At 38.9% G+C, this 14,590-nt stretch overlaps 1 protein-coding gene across 1 annotated transcript in view; it reads right to left on the bottom strand.

Moving 5' to 3' along the window:
• The window catches only part of LOC124161207 (cadherin-87A-like), a 1,373,415-nt gene that overhangs the window by 1,076,143 nt on the left and 282,682 nt on the right, over positions 1 to 14,590 (bottom strand). The window lies entirely within an intron of this gene.

Below are 14,590 nucleotides of genomic sequence, written 5' to 3'. Positions count from 1 at the left end.
TAGCTGGCGATATTCTATATTCTGGCGATGTCCTCACTTAACATCACTTCATCCTTGAGCTGTTTTGAAGACATTACTTCTTGGTTGAAAAGGTCCTCTTGGGAGCCGATATAGCACTATTAGCGACTCAATGTCAACATATACCTTAACCCGCTCTCCTACGAATTTATTTCTCTTATAATAAATAACTTTAAGTCCAGGCACAGGTAATACAGGCAATACCTGTATTCTAATTACAGACATATGGGACTACGACCCAAGTTTCCCAACTACATACACACTGCCTCAACACATCACTCGTCTATGAATCTTTCATTCTTTCAAATCAACTAGTATATCAAAAATTACATTTGTATCTCCTTTTAAAATATTTGAATTCGCTTTTGCGTACTTGTTAAATTTTGTTGTAAATTAATACTTGCCGGAAATTTAAAAAAAAAAACGAAAAATAAAGAAAAATGACAAAAAATAATAATAATCAATTGTTAAAATTGAGCAATCATATCAAAAAATAATAATAAGAATAATAATAATAATAATTAAAAGAGCAATAATAGTAAATATTAATGATTCTTCTTGAGTTGAAATATCTCAAGTACTATTTATTTTTTAAATTTAATCTTCACACAAACTAAACCATATACACGCACGTCACCTTTTGTACTTCTGCTATCTGATTAGTTGAGGTGAGATTGTCACACCGGTACAGTTTCAACATTCGCGCCTTCGGCGCTGCCAGAAAGTGACATCTGAGTTTATTCTCCTGGCATTTTTAGCTTGTGTGTCTTTGTGTGTATACATGGCAGATTGAGTCATTGTCAAGGCTTGCTAGTTTAGAGGCTGTGTTTAATCCCTGCGGTATTTATTTCATCCCCACAAACCAATACAGTAATACCCGGGTCGGTGTAAAACGGACAAGTGCAATTCATTACGGCTTTTGGAGCACGTCATCATAAAATTTCAATACAAGGCCGAAGAGCACAAATCCTTACATTCAATACCGTAAATCATTTTCATTATGATCAAAGAACAAAAATGTTCGATAAAACTCTTCCACCGTCAGCAAATGAAAAAGCGAAGTAAATGAAAAGTCTGACAAGCTGGACACGGCGACTATTGCCAGTGGGCGTTTCGTTGTTTGAGCTGTCGTCCGGCGAGAGATGTCGAGGAAGAAAGGAAGCGTTTTCGTTGCCTTACTAAGGGATTCGTTGGGACAGGTCGCGAGCGAGTTTCAGAGGGACAGAACGAGAGAGAGAGAGAGACAAGGAAGGAAGGGGATGGGCCGTAAAAATCCAAGCGAACACGTCGTCCTCTTGCGCCGCCGAACCGTCCAATCACGGAGCAGAAGAGACTGCTGCTCTTCTGCTGCTGCTGATCAATATATATAAAAAAAAAGAAAATCCGCCCTCCATCTACCAGCTGCTAAACTCAACTGCGAGGAAAATTTGCCTCCCTCACAGATTCACGGAAAGTCAATGGTAAGAGAGGTCAGCGCAAAAGAGTAAAAGCGAATGAGAAATGCCACTTCTTTGCTTCAACGGGAAAATTCATTGAAAGCGAAATTCACTGCTCATCAAGGGCTCCGGTAGAAAAATTGTCAAAGGGGTATCAAAAATGGTTCATTCCATGCCGCCCCTTGGGCGCTACATTACCAGCTGTGGCGATGAAGTTTTTGTTTACACAATAAAATAATACTTATCATTAAGGCATTCTTCCGATTAAGGTAGGTCCGCATGAAGTATTTAAGAAGTATTCTGAAGGTATCCCCTTCATTCATGGACTTCCCTTTTCAATTCACATTAAGGCCTACTGCCATTAATTCTATCTATTAAGCCTATTCTCTTCCTTCCTCTCCTCGTTGGCCCAACATTCAACCTTCTTACACTATTTTAAACATTCTCTCCCAGCTCAGTGCTCCCTTTATCCATACCTACCGTCTCCTCCGTATCTCATCTCGAAGCTGCCTCTCCTCACCCACCGCGTCCAGCACTTTGTCGTTATACCTCCTCTCAGTCCACTTCACCTTCTCCATTTTTCTCCACACCCACATCCCGAACGCCTCCAATCTTTCTGATCCTCCTTCCTAAAAGTTCATGTTTTCAGGCTGTCATGAAGTGATATTGAATAACAGTTTTTCCATTATTTTATGTTTAAAATGGAATAAGGAATCCTTACATTTCTCTACAGCTCACTGCCTAGTCTATCGCCAGAATGTATTTCGGATTTTTTAGTACAACGGTTAAATAAAAAATGACATTTCCGGCCAGTTCTTTTCTAAACCGCAGGGATATGATCATCCTCACACAGATCCACCACTTGTAACATGATCTTATAACCACAGAAATTAAAGTTTAATTCATGAGGTAGGTCTAGACAAATACGAAACTTCATTTCTTTACTTCAATAGTAATGTTCATTAAAAGAGAAAAAATTAGCTTTAGCTTACATTACTTGCTTGAGATAAATTAATAATATCAACTACGGATACAATTGAAGACATATTTCTTCCAATGCCCAGACTAATCATTCGACAAAGATAAAATAATATATACATAGCTTAAGGTATATGTAGATTAGAAAGTTTACGGAGGTTTGGTCGCAGGTAATATTATAAAAACATTTTTCCTATAGCCAAAATTTCGTTCTATAATTCGAACATCATAACGGCTTCAGTTTCAAAAATCTGCATCCTGGTGATACAACTTTTTGAAACTGAAGCTCTGATGATGTTCGCGTTATAGAACGAAAACGCTCGATAAGTTGTTCGTTGTTCATATTGAACGTTTATTCATATTACCCACGACCAGAACCTTATTACCTTCATGGAGCATTAAAAAATGTCAATGACAACTAGAGTGTGTATATTAGATTATGAATTATATGCGTTTGATTCCGTAGAAGGCTCAAAGATCGTTTATTTCTTAAAAATTTCCAACCTAGACCCCTCATTAGCTTCCTTCATTTTTATCAAGTCGTTAGCCTTTAATCAGGAAAGAGGGAGAAAGAGAATAGGATCAATACGTAGAAAGGAAACGAACATGCCTTACCTACGAAGAAGTGAAGAGGGAAGTTTAATTTGGGAGTAGGAGACAGTCGCGTTGATCCGTAGCATTCTCTAGGCAAACCTACCTTAAGCGTTAAGGCCGCTTTACACGGGACACGGAATTGCGCAGGTTAGAGCTGCATTAATTTCTAAAATGGCGTGGAATTGCGCGAATGCGTGAACAAAATTAGAACAGGGGCTATTTTGCCATCTCACGTCCACGCATTCTCGATGTGTGCTAGCAATTTACCGCTTTGCACGACGCAATTTTGACTGCGCCTTCTTACAGATTGTGCAAGTGCGTGCCCCGTGTAAAACGGCCTTTAGAACACCTTTATAATAACTTTTCCGCGGCATGCATGGATGAACTTAACACCATTCGCGATACCACTTTCACACCACTACTTTTATTGCACACAACCCATACTTCTCTTCCAATATTGCTAATTAATCCACAACCCAAAACTGTTCCACATGATCACACCTCCATCTTCATTAATCCACTGCGCATAAATTGGCAAGAGCAAGAAGGGATGGGACAAAATGGAGTGGTTTTAATGGAGATAGCAGATGGTTTTAAGGGATCGCAGGTAGGTATTATAAGAGGATGGGATGACGTATCACAACGTCACAGAGGGGGCAGGAGGGTACGATATGATCACTAATGGGGATACGAGGATTCAGCCTTACCCCTAAGGCTCATGCTTAAAACCTTAACCCTCAGGATGATATATAAAAAAACCCTCCCTGGTGGGGATGAATGAAGAAAAATGAACGGGGTTATGCGGTAAACTAGTCGGAGGGTTTTCCATTCGGGATAAGAGCACCAGGGGTATCTCCGTTTAGGGATGAGGTTTAGAAGGGAATATGAATGGGGTAGGGGATGAAATTGTGGTTAGCGGGAGGAGGGTAACACGACGGGATAATTTTTTAAAATCTCCCTGGCTCTGTGTGTGGGGTGTAAGTGATGCGATAGGGGGAAGAAGAACTAGACAGAAACCATAGAAATAATTAATTGAGAAATTACTAGCCTCCACGGTCGCTGACTTCCATCATGTACAGAATAGGAGCGTTGCTAGGGAAAAATATTGGTCCCAACATGAGAAGTATTCATGAGGAGTAATGAGGAGCTTTGCCTGTATTACCACCATCACACACCTCATGCATGCGTAACGTCAACCCAGCTTCGTATGAGCTGTTTTTATTTAAGAGAAGAGATTTGACCATGTACACAAAGTATATGCGTTACGCGAGCAGCATGCTGATCCAAACATCATAACGGTTTCCTTCTCAACTTTCCTATGATTGATCTGTATGGTTGACGTACGCTTTGGTGCGGAAACGTGGACACTAAGGAAATTGACGCGAAAAAACTGGAGGCGCTCGAGATGTGGTTATGGAGACGTAAGCGAAGGTGATGTGGACATAGAAGAGGAGGAAGGACAAGGTCCTGAACATTGTGAACTTTTTGAAGAAAACCTTTTTTCAAATAACCCGATCTTGCAAAGTTAACATAAATTCGCTTTTCTTCCATCAACTCGGAGTTATCCTTCTCTCCTTACAAATAACCAGACTACTATAAACACCAACATAGACAGTAGCTTCTTGAAAATGGCATTATAAACGCTCGAAATAGTTTGAGGTAAACGGGGTCAAAGAATGGAAGTTATACAAAGTTTTCTATTTAAATAATTTTAATTACTCAACTACGCCGTCGGTTAGCAGAAAAAGTCATCCTAACGACCAAAGCATCTTACTCCATCAGGTATTTCGATGAACATTATGTGATAAGAAATATCAGAGTCATGCCTTTTCATTATTTAAAATTACGTCACTGCTATGAAAAGAATGTAATTTATTTACTTTTCCACAACCTAAATAAGCTATGCTTTAGTGATCCGTATATAATGAACAGCCCCATTATCTATAATAAAAAGCATAAATACTCAAGCTGATTCCAATCAAATATGAGACATCACTAAAATCCTTGAATTTAGCATTATATGAACGAATTATCACAGAAATTGAGCTATTCGAATTATATTACCTAAAAAAAGGATTTACAGATATACAGCGAGAAACCCGATTCCTTGCAGAATACCACGGCTGACGAGACTAGGAATGACAATGAGCTTTAACTTACGAGTGCATGGAACGAAGCAAAATCCGAACAGCAGAAACAGGTTAACTCTAAATGAGCGGCGAATTCACGAAACATCGATCAACTATTGTCGCCGAAAGCCTCTCATCGCACGCTCATCTTCGCTAATTGTGCCATTCCGCCGTCAACTGCTGACGAAAATCACTCTTCTGCCGAAGCAAATTTTCTCCGTCGTTCAGCCGGAGGCGTTAAGCGCACCTCATTGGCCAACCATTGTTGTCAAGAGCCCATTGACAACGATGTGTGGCCAATTGTCGACGACAATCCACAGCGTTGCCGCAGTATATACGTACGCTTGTATATCAAACCGAAAACAGCATTTTTACGACGCATTTTGGCAAGAAAGAACATCAAATATGAAAATTTGAAGTCACTTTGAATGTTCTAAGACATAAATATTTCCTGTGAATCTAAAGAAAAACACAAAATTACTTGGAGCATACTGCAATCTATCATTAAAGGAAAAATGATTCTAATCCAGCTATGCTTGTATGCTGTAGCTTGCCTCCAAGAGGAAGAACAACTTGCAGCCTTTTACACAAAGAACCATGATAACAAGAGGGACCTTACCGATTATTACTTTTTCAAAATAAAATTCCACTAATTGTCAGATAATTGATCACCCTTAGCTACACCTTCAAAAAATTCAATCACTAATTCCTCAAACTCACAAGGGCACCTTCAGCTAATTAAGCGAAAATGCAAATTATATCCCTTGTTAGTAATTATTCTAACACTATACTCTTAATATTTATCAACTCTTCCGTCTTACGCTAAAATGGTTTTTTTTAATTGTCTCCGGTAAAATCCCTTATGAATATAAAGACGACGTTACTTCAACTACTCTAGGCCTCACCTACATAGGCAAAATATATTTCTAGCTTTAAGCAGCGCTCTGACTCAAATGCAAACAAAAATTGCCAAAAATGCTTAAAAAAGGTAACAATAAATTCTTAGCGTCGGATTTTACTGCTGTTCACTAACCGCGTCTAACTCGTGCGCTCTATCTGTAAAAGCATTTTGAATATTTTATAACAGAGGAAAGACACGAAAACTATCTTCTTTTTCTGCTCCATGAGTTTAAAATCTCTACGAGGATAAAATGTGAGGTAATCCTAGCACTCAAGATAGCAGATTTTTAAGCTGAAACGAAATAAAAAAACGTAAGCGCAGAACATACATCGTGCACCTTGCTACCTCGTTCCCTCAACCGAATACGCTGTTTTCTCCCAGCGACATTCATCTCCCCTGAAAGGTTTTCCTAAGCCTTTTTCAAAATGATCATCTTATTGCACTCGGTGCATCCCTGTATGACGCAGAGAATAAGGAAATCCATAAGAAACCCGGCCAAGGGCACCATCATAGCTCACCTTGAAAAGAGAGTTAAGGTCGCGCTGTAAGCCTGAAGGAATAGTTGCATCCATGAGAAATAAGGCATAAGACACGATAAAAAGGCATTTTATTTAAAAGTACTCTAAACTAAATCACGTAAAAATCATGATGAATGCATAAATTATCACCAATTTAATGTTATTACTAGGTAATAAAACCTTAGTAACCACTGAAATTGGTGATGATTTCTGAAAAATGTGGCCAAATTGCTAAATTCTACACACCCTATTCATCCCGGTGGTTGAAATAACTCCTGAACTGAATTTCCATAACAAGGAATCCATAAAGTTACTGATTATTTCAAGTTATCCCCTCCATTTAAACAAGAATTGTTATGTTGTATGCGCCCAAAAAGACCGACGGCGATAAAGATTACTCATATTATCATTATTACCTTAACAATGGGTATTTAATGAACGTAGTATGCTGATTCATTATTGCGACTTATTTACATTCGAAACTCCCAGAGGTTTTTACGAAATTTCTGGAATATCGTTAATCGTTTCCAGCAAAAACCATATTATTTTACAGACCAGCAGAGGCAGGTTCAAAGAAGAGTGACACACATGCAGAATGATCGAATAAATACCACAAATTAACCAACGAAATTTTTTAATGATCATGATATCGGCAAAATAAAGTAACTCTGGAGTTATTTCGGTTTAGGAAGTTAACAACATTTTAAAAAAATAAGTACAAAATAAAACTGGAAAATCGAATGTTTAGGGACATTTCCCATTCTTATCACAGAGTTTATGGAAAGAATGAAAACCCTGCGGACTCCCATTGGCGCCGCCACTGCTGCGGTAATTAATTCTTCATACGTGCGTCATACTTTCCGAGGCCGCAACTGACGGCTGAAATTTCCATGGATTGGCATTTAAAAACGGCAGCAGGTAGGTAACATGGAAACCAGAGGTGAGCAAACAAACGCAGGGACGGGCGGTTCGTGAAATTTAATGAGGGCTCGTGGGTTTTAATTACGAGATTTGCGAAAAGGACCGCTTGTTGCGCCGCCGGTCGTATAACGTGCGAGCAGCGAGTTAAAAAGTTCGGCGGAATCGACGAATGCGGAACTCCGCGCGTTAACCTGGCTACCGCGGCGGAGTCCGAAAAAAAATTCAATTTTCGGGAAAAATATCGCTGCCAGAAATGAGAGCACTGCAGTGCAAAATTCTCGGGCAAAGGTGCACGGGAAATGCACTCATTAATGGACAAAACTGCATCGGAAGTTGAAAAATAACACACACTTTTTACATACACTTGGGGCTACAATCCGTGCGTCGCGACCAAAAATACACTGCCACAACAAATCACTCTTCTACAAGTCAATCGTATGCCTAAACTTCCTTCTAATCTCAGGTAACAATTTCTAATGTCAGTAATCATCAATTAAAAAAGAAAATAAGAAAATAGCTGGAATTCCACAATAGTGCACTCAAATGAAATGAAAATAAAAACTAAATTACAATAACGTAATTTAAAAAAATAAAATATCGGAAAGAAATAAAATCACAAAAATTTCAGTGCACAAAAATATATTGATCTGAAATTTTTTACATCACGACAGGTTGTTTCAGGAATAATCTGCAACAGTTCAGGAGGTGGTATGGAATAAAATTTTTAACATTTTTTTGTCCATAACAATGAGGTCGCAACTCTTTAGTTATTGAGCTATGGCAACGCAAACTATTTTTGGATGCACTTTGTAGTTGCCATGTAAACGGTTTTCTCGGGTGTCCAGCCTTTTCTACTTTTTATTTAAACTCTAGATTTTTAAAGACATAAAATAATTAAGGTTAAACGTTAATGTGCGATCATTATCGCCTGAGGGAATTAATCTCCAAATGATACCGCGCATTCGTATTTTCGATACTCGCTTAAAACTCTAGTTTAATTAAATTATTAAATTTTTTTATGTATATATGTGTCGCATTCAAATGTTTATCAACTAAAATCATATTGTTATTTTTAAGTTTCCTTTTTTACACAACCAACATTGGACACCGCCAACACCAACATAGGCGCCGAAAATTCGCTATTCACGTTAACTGTCTAGTTGGGGTGAGTCGTTGGACTCAAAACCTGTGATAGCAAACTCGCCATCGGCGCGGTCATCGTGAGTGGGAGTCCAAAAACAACAGCGCCACCGCGATTAAATTATGTGGAGCGAAAAACACATTATTTCTCTTCATAGGCACCTAGTATGACGTGTGCCGACCGCAACATTGACTTAGCGCATATCGCAACCCAGAGAGAGGGAGAAAACGCCGACGCAATTTCCATGCACAGGCCGATCGTAAATAAAAACTAAAGGCACGAAAAATATGCGGAAATGGGAGTTCTTGCGATGGCTTCTGCGCAAAATGGTTGACACGATCGTGTTTTCGGTAACTGTCATAATCCTCGATCGTGTCACTTTAGTAAACCTACTTTTGTTTGCGCGGAGAAGAATATGTATGCAATAAATCGAACAAAGATTCCGTTTTCATACATTCACAAAACCGACAACATCAAGGGTCATCAAAATTTAAGAAACATGTAAAACCTGAAGCATAGGCACTTCACCATATTGCTGACTTTATTATTGGCAAATAAAAGTTTCAATGGAACTCAAAATATCCACATATTGATGGCCCATTTACAATGCTGACGGAATTGTACATCTAAAAAGAAACGAGATCAGTTCAAAAGTTAACGAAATAAACTTTCTTCCTTTTCTTATTTTTCAAAATATGCGCCCCGTAATTGCCGTTTTAATATACATTTATTGAACATAATAATAACACAGGAGTTTATACTTCTATCGTGTGGTCTTAAGCACACCTGTTTTCAGCATTTTATTCGAAAAATCTTCAAAATCTACATGCTCCCTTTTGAAGTAACCTACCTCAATTCATGGCCAATTTAAGTTATAAAATAATTTTCCCCTCCTGTTCGGTGATATAACAAACCACAAGAAAGGGCGCCAAATTACCATCTGACTTCTCTTGATATGTGTCTGCTACTGGACCTGATTCTTATAAAAAAGTATATAATCCATAAGAGTATAATTATTAACGTAATCTGCCGAATAAGGTAGTTTTTCATTAAGTATTTACGAAGTATTATGGCAATAACCCCTCCCTTCACTGCTGCACCGGTGAGCCTTGGCTCACCCCAACCAGTCAGTTTACAATAAACAATTTAAAATAGTGAATGTGTATCGTTGTTGGTGTGTGTTTTCTGTGTGAAATAGAAACTTAAAACTAGAATTGATTAAATATTGCAATGAAAATACAGAGCGGTACACATTTTAAATGTATATGCATTTTTTTCTTTTAATTGAATAATTTTATTATTTTTTTAATTTAATTATCATTCTGGTGATAAGTAATTCCTTTTATTGTTTTAAATATTTTTTTATTCAAAGATTCATCACCAACTTGAAGTATATTCCTTTTTTTGTTTTTCTTCTTCGTATTTTTACATTTTTATTATTGTTTTTCTTTTCATTTAGTTTTTATTTTATACATAATAAAATGAACCATAATTAGATAAAAACCTTTGATTAGAAGGAGGTAAAGATATAGAAAAGATTCGCAGGAGAGTACCTTGATGAGGCAGAGTATGTGTAGTAGGAATACAAGGATTGCAATCCCAGATATCTGTAATTAGAGTATTATTTGTGCCTTCAGCCTGGACTTGAAGCTAAGAACTAGATAGGAAATGAAGTTATGCGGGGAGTTCATTGCGAAGGAGTTTGTGTACTGAAAGAACATCTGAAATTTTTACTAAGTGGCCAATATGGAGTAGGGATCTGATGGATTTATTTTGAAATATTTCTAATTTGCGGCGAATAGTTCGCGGGTGGATAATAGAATAATAATTTCTAATTTTCGGCGGTTTTTGGCCAAAAATACCTCGCAAGCTTAAAGTACCACCGCAAGCGTATGATGGTTTTTTATAGTCGAATGCGGGAACCTCCCCTCCCTTCATGGACTTCACTTTTCAATTCAAAATAGCATCCCCTCCTCGCTCAGTATTCGCTCCATAGAAACCTTCCCTCCCTTCCATATATCGTCTAAAGTTTTCTTTCCTAACCCAACATGTCCAGCACTTCGTCTTTTGCATTTAATGAATATCGGGTAAAATGCCGGCTGCAACGAGGAAGTGAATGGTTGACATACCTTGTATACAACCAATGAGGGCTCAGGGGAGCCCTTCGAGGATACAACACACCGGGGCCGGGAACCAAGCCAGTGGCTTATACGCCCGATCACCCGGGGAGGGCCTGGAGAGGAAGGGAATAGGATAGAGGCGCCGCCGCGATAGGAGTCCGCCGACGCCTCTGGGATAGGATAGGAGGGGGAAGGATCGGGGCGGGGAAAAACAACTCAACGCTTTGGAAGCGAAGAGGGCCCTACTATAAGCGAAACCAGGCAAGCCTTTAATGTTCTAACGATCTTGGAGGATTATCCTATGAGGAAGAATAATCCAATGATCAGAAAGTTAGGAGGCCTTACTCGTACAAGCTATTACATCACGATAAATGCATATTTTCTTCACGAACCTGCAAATCAAAATTCATGACTTATTGGAGGATTTCCATTATCGGCCAACGAAACCACATCCTTCCTATCCTGCCGATAAAAATTATCTCCACCCTCTCTTCCCAAACCGGGTCCATACCGCATCCCCACTAATGGGCCGAGACCGGATAAACCATGTTCCCTTAGCTCCTCAACAGCACTGGCCTTAGTGACCAGCACGGATGATTTAATAATCATCAACAACCACCGGCGCGGCGCCCTTAAATAAAACAGACATAAGGAGGATCACAACGAAAAATCCGAGCTGAAAACAGGTGTGCCAAAAACCACACGATAGAAGTATTAACTCCTACGGCGTTATTCTGAGTAATAAATAATACATTATAAGGGTAGCGTACGGGGCGCGAATTTTTAGCAAATAAGATATAGATTACCGTGCCCTACTAATATTGCATCTGTTAAAGATTCAGCTTTCCCGAGAACTATATTGAAGCCCTGAAAACTATCAAATAGCCACAACTCATTGAACATTGGAAAAATTAACGGTTTTCCAGAAAATACACTTATAACGTCTCGACACACCTTCGCGGAACTGTAGTCGAAACCACACAGCTTGCCAAAGAGCACACTCCAACTAAAACAAACCATAAATAGTCACTTTTGACTAAGCATCGATGACTCGAACAAAGTGTAAAGCAAAGCTGAAACACGTGCTTCGATAACGGAAGTATGTACTTCTCTAGGCGACCCAGTCGGCCAAGAGGGAGACAGAGAGCCGAAATATATTCTGCAGCGCAAAATACAATTTGATACAATCCCCCAATGAACTAATGGTGTCATTGGAAACTTATGGAATCGAGACACACGTAACAGAATGGATCGGAGATTTCTTGAAAGATCGTGAGCAGAGCGATGTTTTGCACGGAGATAGCTCGGGCTCAGTGAAAGTGACCTCAGGTATACCTCAGGGACCTGTCATAGGACCCCTTTTGTTACTTCTAAACTTTGTGTAAACGATACAAGTACTTTTGTCACGATCAAGATTTGACTTTCCACAGGTGATGCAGTTTAATAAAGAGACATTTTTCAAGAATCTGATAGTAGATAATTAGAAAAAGACCCCTCTGCCATTAACGAATAGCGTATTATTTGTCATTATGGTTTATGTTTCTATGACAGCGTTGTTGTGTACGTGGAGATTGCCTTGCATGCTGCATGCCAGTGTTTGTTTTCCCCAGCCAAACACCCTAGAGGTAGCTCGTACGTATTATGTATACGAATTCTAGGCTACATCTATTTTGATATCGCGATCCCAATTACCGCCACGCCAAGGCTTACGGCGACAGGTACTACTTCGCCCTTATTGAATCCTGCGAATAACAATTCATATTTGTTTCATAAACAGCAATGCCCATGAATTCATTAGCGATTTTCATACATATGATAGGACCAATATTAAAATGAAACTTTTTGTTCCCTGGGGCTCATCAACAATAACCGTTGACGTCAAATGATGGAAAATTGAAATTAAATGATGGACACTTCACAACCAGGAAAATTTTGATTCCTACTCCGTTTTCCTCATCTCTCACGCGAAACTAATAGCTGAAAAACTGTTAAATTCATGGACGGCAATTATCCACGATTTTTGAACATACAATGATTAATTCTATTCCATTCAAATTCATGAAAAGCTACACTGTCCAAACTTTTAAAGATATATCTCATCGAATTGGAATCATTAGCAAATGCACTGATCGAATTATAACTACTTTCAATAAGTATTCATGCAATTCCATCTAATTCGATGGCTTAGTATCACGATATCAAACTAACTTTTTTGCTTTCCACTCGCACAATTACAATGAATCTATCCAACGAGTGATGAACGTTCAACAAATAAACCGCAAAACAGTTTTCAGTCGGAGGGACGAAAATGTTAAAATATTTGCAATACACATCACATTTAAACTCTTCTGCCGTTAAAACTTTATTTCGATTTGGCCAGCCCCTTCCTCCGATTTTTAATCATGTTTTTTAATACAAATCAAGTTTGAGTATAGGTTATGTCGAAATGTACCCGAGATACATATGACATGAATGGTGCCTAATATATTTAATCATTTGATGACCTGAAAGGCAGTACAATAGCCGAAGCTATGACATCGTTCCACAAAAAGAGGAATCTTCTCACAGCTGAAAATATAAGTGCTGAAGAGAGAAAAGATAAATTAAGACTAAAGCATGATTCTTTAAGAAAATAAGGCATGTGCAATGACTGCAGCGGAAACATCAGGTTGGAATCTTTCGCAATGTGGTGTTCAAGTAGAATGATAAGATCAAATAGAAAGATCGTGTGAGAAATACGGTAACTCTATGAAGAGTAAACGATAGGAGAAATCTTTTGAACATTTTGGGTAAAGCATGGGACAATCTCATCGATCACATTATGTAAAAAGATAGAATAAAGACAATAATCGTTGAAGGACAGGAGGAGAAGAAGAACGGCAGAGGTATGTTACGAGTAAGATGCATAGAGCAGGTGATGAATCATGTAAAGCAGAAGAAATATGTAAGTGCTAGAAGATTAGCCGATAGGAGAATTAATTTGGGAGCTGCGTCAAACCAATCTCAGGATTGATGACTGTATACGATAATTATGAACTTGTGATGACGAAGTTGAAGTGATGTGCGACAGAAAAATTCGTGTTTTTAAATATAATTTAAGAATACCGGGACTAGCCACGATGATAACTATACGGGAGTCACCCGCAATGCACAAATCGTACGAAAAACCCACAGAGAAAAAATCATTTTCCCTAAGCCGCGAGGTTTCAACGTTGTCCTCAACTTTCAGCAAAAATACAGGGTCAATTAGCACTCAGAATGTCACATCATCACCTTGGGATCCCAATGATAGCAGAAAACACAGATAAGCGAATATTCGGCTTCAGCGCACACTTCCGCCAATCTCACACGTGACCAATTTTGGTGAAGGAATAGAAGTGATTCTCTACAAAGAATGAGGCTGGATCTAATCGACCGTCCTAGTGATAGACCACGATGCTGAAAGATTTATGAAGTCCCCATTCACGACACTACGATGACCTCATTTCCGTCCATAGAATCGAGAGGGTTCTCAGTTGGAGATGGATAATGCAGACAATAACCGCGGCGGAGGGAGACCTTTTGAACATACACACAGAAGAGCAAGGGAGAGGTTGAATACGCGGTTGACCCGTATGGGAAGCACCGCACGGCTGCGATATAGCACATATATATAGAGAGAGAGAGAGAGGAAGGAAAATAATTCCGCGATGGGAAAAAAAATGAAAATCAGACACTCGGGCCATTGCGCCTTTTCCCAGAGTAAACAATTTCGCGAGCGCCCTCCGCGGAGGCAAATAGTGCGGTGGCGTTCCATATTTCAGTCTCATGGAAGACTAGATTTATGATCGCGCA

Source organism: Ischnura elegans, chromosome 6 (genome assembly GCF_921293095.1).
Source record: "Ischnura elegans chromosome 6, ioIscEleg1.1, whole genome shotgun sequence".
NCBI lineage: Eukaryota > Metazoa > Arthropoda > Insecta > Odonata > Coenagrionidae > Ischnura > Ischnura elegans.
This window is presented reverse-complemented; position numbering and strand designations above follow the sequence as displayed.